Raw genomic sequence first — 5552 nt, 5'->3', positions numbered from 1 at the left:
CATGTTACTTACATACGCTCGCTAGCTTAGAACACAAGACATAAATGTAGTAAGTCTGCGGCTGTATGTGCGCTGGCATATATATGTGTTGAAATTTAACTCACCACGTGCAACGCCGTTACACGAGTCCCAACAAGTTCCCCTTGAGATGTGGCTTCTGTTTTTTTCTATTGCTACATGCCATCTTTGAATTTAATTCGCTGTAGATATCCTAGGGTGCTACGGATCCCATTATAATTTCATCCACTTTTTGCCGATTCAGATATTTTGTTTTGTATCTCACACACTTTCGTTCAGCCATTTTGTTTACTTTTAGTGCGTAACAATGCGCATGCGCGAAACTTCGACAACACAAATCCATCTCAGCTTCGAATTCATTTGCATACTATTTTGTCTGATGGACACCGTAATAAATCAAGGATTTCCTTCAATTTTGTATTCAAGACACATTTGTTCAATCTCAAACGCATAAAGAAATTAAATTGAGATATTTTCAATATGTTTTTTCATCTTTTCTTCCGTTTATCGGTTTTACAAAAAATATTTATTTGGTTGGGCGAAACCTACCTTAATTAAAACTTATTTGAATGTGTGTGTCTGTGCTGCATGCACGAGCCTTTTCGTCCAAATCTTGTTGCAGGTTGGGTTTTATGTCATAAATTAATTTTGTCGTGAATTTGATGGACGCTCGTTACTATGTACTTTCAATCACGCGATATCCTAGCCTCATTAATCATGCTAAATAGGGTCATGGTCATTATTTGCCATCTCTTCCTAATCTAGGGCCTATTACAATGAATATAGAATCACATGGAAACCTTTATATATGTAAATAGTCCGTATTCATATTTTATTCTCATCCGTTACAAGAATACCTACTGTTGTATATAAAGTCTCATTTACAAAACAATTGGTATTAATATAATAAATATTGATCAGAAAAAAAACCCCAATTCTTTTTCAACTTGAAAATCGTCTTTTAAATAAGACAAATAAAAGTAATATTATACAAGATGGCGCAGAGTTGTCATAGGAACAAAAGTTTCCTGCATTTAAATCAAGGTCGTCATCATGGATATTTATATACATTTTAAAACAGCTGCATGTACTGTTGATCTGTTTAATAATCATAATTTCAGCATTTTGGTATGCAATAAAATCAAACCAAAAGGAAGCGACAAACTTCAAAGTATCAGAAGTTTAAGCTGAGCCCATTTTTATTATAGCCCTTGAAAGATATTTGATTGTGTGTTCTTTAGCCTTGTTTGGCTAAATATGGTCATAACTGTTATTAGCCTTAAACAGCAAAATGGCTATTCATTAGATTACTTAAATTGCCTTCTTGGGGATTTATGGTCCTATTATTCTCCCAGGATTGCAGAAAAAAAAGAATAACGGGCGTCAGCACGTCATGACTACTTTTTCTGCAATCCTTGGAGATTTACAGTACCATAAATCCGCGACGGTAAAAAAATCGGCGACAGGAAGGATAATTAACAGAACACAGGACGGAGAACATTGTCTAGATAAACTTGGATGATTTTGGGTCGGAGGGGAACTCATTTCTTACAAAAATGACCGTTTATTAAACACGGTTTAGACGTTACCTTCTCGGTAACATCACTGCCATGTAAATATGGTTTGTACATTTATATCAGGTATGCTTCAGATAATTTACAGTTGTAATTGACCGTCACAAATTAAAAACAAGTACTGGAAATTGTGATGTATTTGTAGTTTTTACACCTTACGATATATGACTTACCTGGGTCACTGCTGATGATCTACCTGTATGTTCTGGGTTCTTTATAAAAACACCTCTATAAAATCTCTTTACCCGATCGTTACAGAAAATATTCATCATAAGAAAAAATCCTTGAAGACTGGCCGTAATTTCAAAAATGACCAAAAGTATTTCAAACTTCGTCATCACAGCGATGATCCCTAGAATCCAGCTGAACCCCATAGTTGTAGCTATTTTAGCGTATATAACAATGTTAGATGTTTTAATTCTGTTAGCTTTCTCCATCGACGTCAACGAAATATGTCGTATGAGTAAACCAAATATGACGAGGTTACTACACAATATCACAGATACAGGAACCACAAAAGCAACAAGTAAAGCCATTGTGTTTGAAATAAAACAAACACTTCCACCATACCATTGTTCTCTTGGGAAGGCGTAAACATTCAACAATTTGGTACCAACTACGATGAACATTGTTGACATGAAACCAGTGAAACAGAATTTTATACTTGTCGACATATTTTGCATGCTACCGGTCACATATGATTTTCGAAGGTCGTAATTTAAGCGAAACGAACAAAGGAACATGAAAATAAAAGAACCTAGCCACGCAAAATGATGAATCATGCCAAACCATTCACAAAATGTATTCGCAAAAGAAATTTGATAAGTGATCAAAAGACAGATCTGGGCTAGTAAAATGAAACATATCAGTACAATCATCAGGATTGATTTCTCATTCCTCATAAAAGGAATGACGCAATACTGAATGAGACAACATATCAAACATACGATAGACATAAAGACACAAGTCGTATTGAGGATCACTCTATAGTAAGACACTGAGTTGATCGTCTTCTCTTGGTAATTTGATAGAAAAGTTTCCACACAAATATAAAGATGTCCTTCGTGTTGTACTGTATCTTTTTCCTTGATGGGAACTCCACTGATGTGTAGATTTTTCTCACTAGACCCATTGTTGAGTATAGAATAGTTGTTATTTGTATTTAACTTTACTGCAGGACAGGGTAGATCAGTTTCTAATGAATCGATGTCGATGAGATATCTTGGATTTACGACTGTTTCATTAGTCTTACATGACATATTTTCCACGTGAATTACGGGAAGAATCACACCGACAGTTTTAATACTTTGTGAAAAGTTTGCACACAATTCAGAAATTAAATGTCTATAAGTTTCTAACACTGTGTTATTAATTTGTTTCGTAGATTGGAAAGGGAGTCTAATTACTATTATTGAGCAGTGGTTTCCTGATACTTCATCGACCCCCATAAGCACATCGCTCGGAGGGGTGTAGATCGTTATAGCATTACGTCTGTCACTATCAATCATTTTAAAGATATCGCCAATGAATTCCGCAAAGTTGAAAAGAATCTTATTGTTTGTCGTTATGTTCAGTTCAAATAACATATCCAGGATTAATATTGTATTCTTGTTAATCTCCAAACAATCCCCATAATACGGCTTTGTATTGTGTGGACAGAAAAGGGGATGACAGTCAAACTAGAAAACAGAAAAAAAAGTTGTGAACATACTTTTTTGGAAAGAATGGACTGGAAAAAATAAAGATATGCTCCTTCGCTGATAAATGGTATTTTTCTCTTTCAAAAACAGGAACAGACGATTTAGTAGTTTTATCAGTTGCAAATTTAAAGATAACTTCTTTATACCATTACCAGCATTAAAAAGTTTGAGCTTCAAAATTTACTTCAAGATAAAAAAAAAACAACGTTAAAAAATAATTAATTGCATCCAGATAAAAATCCGTGGCACTATGTCCTATATGGAATCAAGTACTGATTGTGCATGCACCAAAAGCAAAATAAATAATTTTATATTATTTTTTGTGATAATAAGACATCTATGTACACGATAATCAATTATTGTTCAAATGATGAGTGTCGTTTATGCTCTATTGGCGGTGGAGCATCTTTAATTGATCTAAACATATATTATTTGTTTTGTTGTAAAACATAACGGTGACGTCATACCTTTTATCCATATTTATCTTGCAAAAACTGCCGCACGTACTGATCAATAAATACTTCCGGATTAACTTGTGTTTTATCCGTCAATACGGAATCCTTTATCCATCAATGTGATTCGTGTGCATTTATTCGACATTGGGTGTTTTTTTCTTATTTTACCCCAAACTTTAACCTTCAGTGATTATAGCATTCAATCCCGCCAAAACGTGATGTCATATTCACCGGAATGACGTCGTCATTTTTACGATATCAAAAACCCCGCTTTAGAGTATAGTTCTTTTATTAACCCATGACAAAGACATGCATTGCAATAGCATTGTTTAACGCCCTAATAACAGCCAGGGTGATGTAAGGACGGCCTCCCATGAATGCGATGTGTAGCGTGTATGAAATGCGGGTGCGTATTTTGGGAGACTGCGGTATGTTCGTGTGGTGTCTTCTTGTAGAATGGAACTGTTGCCTTTTTTATAGTGCAATATCACTGAAGCATGCTGCCGAAGACACCAAGCAACACACCCCACCCGGTCATATTATAAATTGAGAATCTTACATAACTGTCTATGTAATATTTTACGAAGTCGCTTTTATATTTCCCACAGTAGTAAAATGGAGTACACTCTAATTCTTTTCTATTGAAAAGTTTTTTTCCAGCGCAACAAAGTAGCGTCTCTCATCAAACCAAATCAAGTGAATAACCCTGAAATTTGCTTTCATTTTGAATGTCATTTATAAGTCAATGTTGCAGGATAAACATTATATACGGTTAGTATCTCATAATACAATGTTTTATTTTGGTAATTAACACGGAAAGATGAGATCTAGGCTTAACAAAGTTTAAAATCAACCTTATATTGTAAGATACAGACCACGTATTTTCTATATATAAATCGATGGGATCTGCATATTCCAGTATTAGGGACACTGGACATCCTAGTTATACGCGATTTTAAAAATGCTCCAAAGCTGATATCATTAACAGTATTATCATTTCGATATTAAAGATGCTCCACCGCCGACAGAGCATAACTGATATTCATCATTTGAACAATAATTGGTGTTTAATCGTCTATATATGTCTAATTAACACAAAAAAATAATTTATTCCCCTTTGGTGCATGCGCAATCAGTACATCATTCCATAAAGGATGTAGTGTCACGGATTTTTTTTCGAGATGCAATTAATTACTTTTCATATTTTTAACTTGAAGTAAAATTAGAAGCTCAAACTTTTCAACGATGGTAATGGTGTAAAGTAAGTAACTTTTGTAACTGAAGAAAAATACTAAACCGTCTGCTCCTGTTTTTGATAGTGAAAAAAATACCATTTGTCAGCGGTGGAGCATCTTTAAGTAATACATAAAAAGAAACAAAAATGCTGAAAGGGTCTTCAAAGGATACAATTAGTTGTGTACATACCTTTTAACAAGGCCAAATAAGAATACAAACAGCATTTTTTTAAGAAAACTGATTATTTCAAACAAATCTATTTCGTTAAAAAAAACTTAAACCAATGCCTAAAGTATTAAGTATAAGATGTACTGAAAATTTTTGGCAGTTTTTGCATGTAGTTTTAATGAAAATGAACACTAAGTTTTCAGACCATTTTGGCTTTTTTAAAATAAAAAAAAGTAGACAAAGTGTTATTTTTGAGTGGTAATCAGAAGCTACATTGATATGCCAAATTTTAACAAAATTGAACAGTGGGCATGTTTAGATTGCCATAAAAGAATACTCTTTTATATGTATAGAACTAAAGTACTTGAAATAAATGTATCTAAATCGCAAAGCCTTATCAA

Source organism: Argopecten irradians, chromosome 5, assembly GCF_041381155.1.
Source record: "Argopecten irradians isolate NY chromosome 5, Ai_NY, whole genome shotgun sequence".
Classification (NCBI taxonomy): domain Eukaryota; kingdom Metazoa; phylum Mollusca; class Bivalvia; order Pectinida; family Pectinidae; genus Argopecten; species Argopecten irradians.
Note: the sequence above shows the minus strand (reverse complement) of the source record.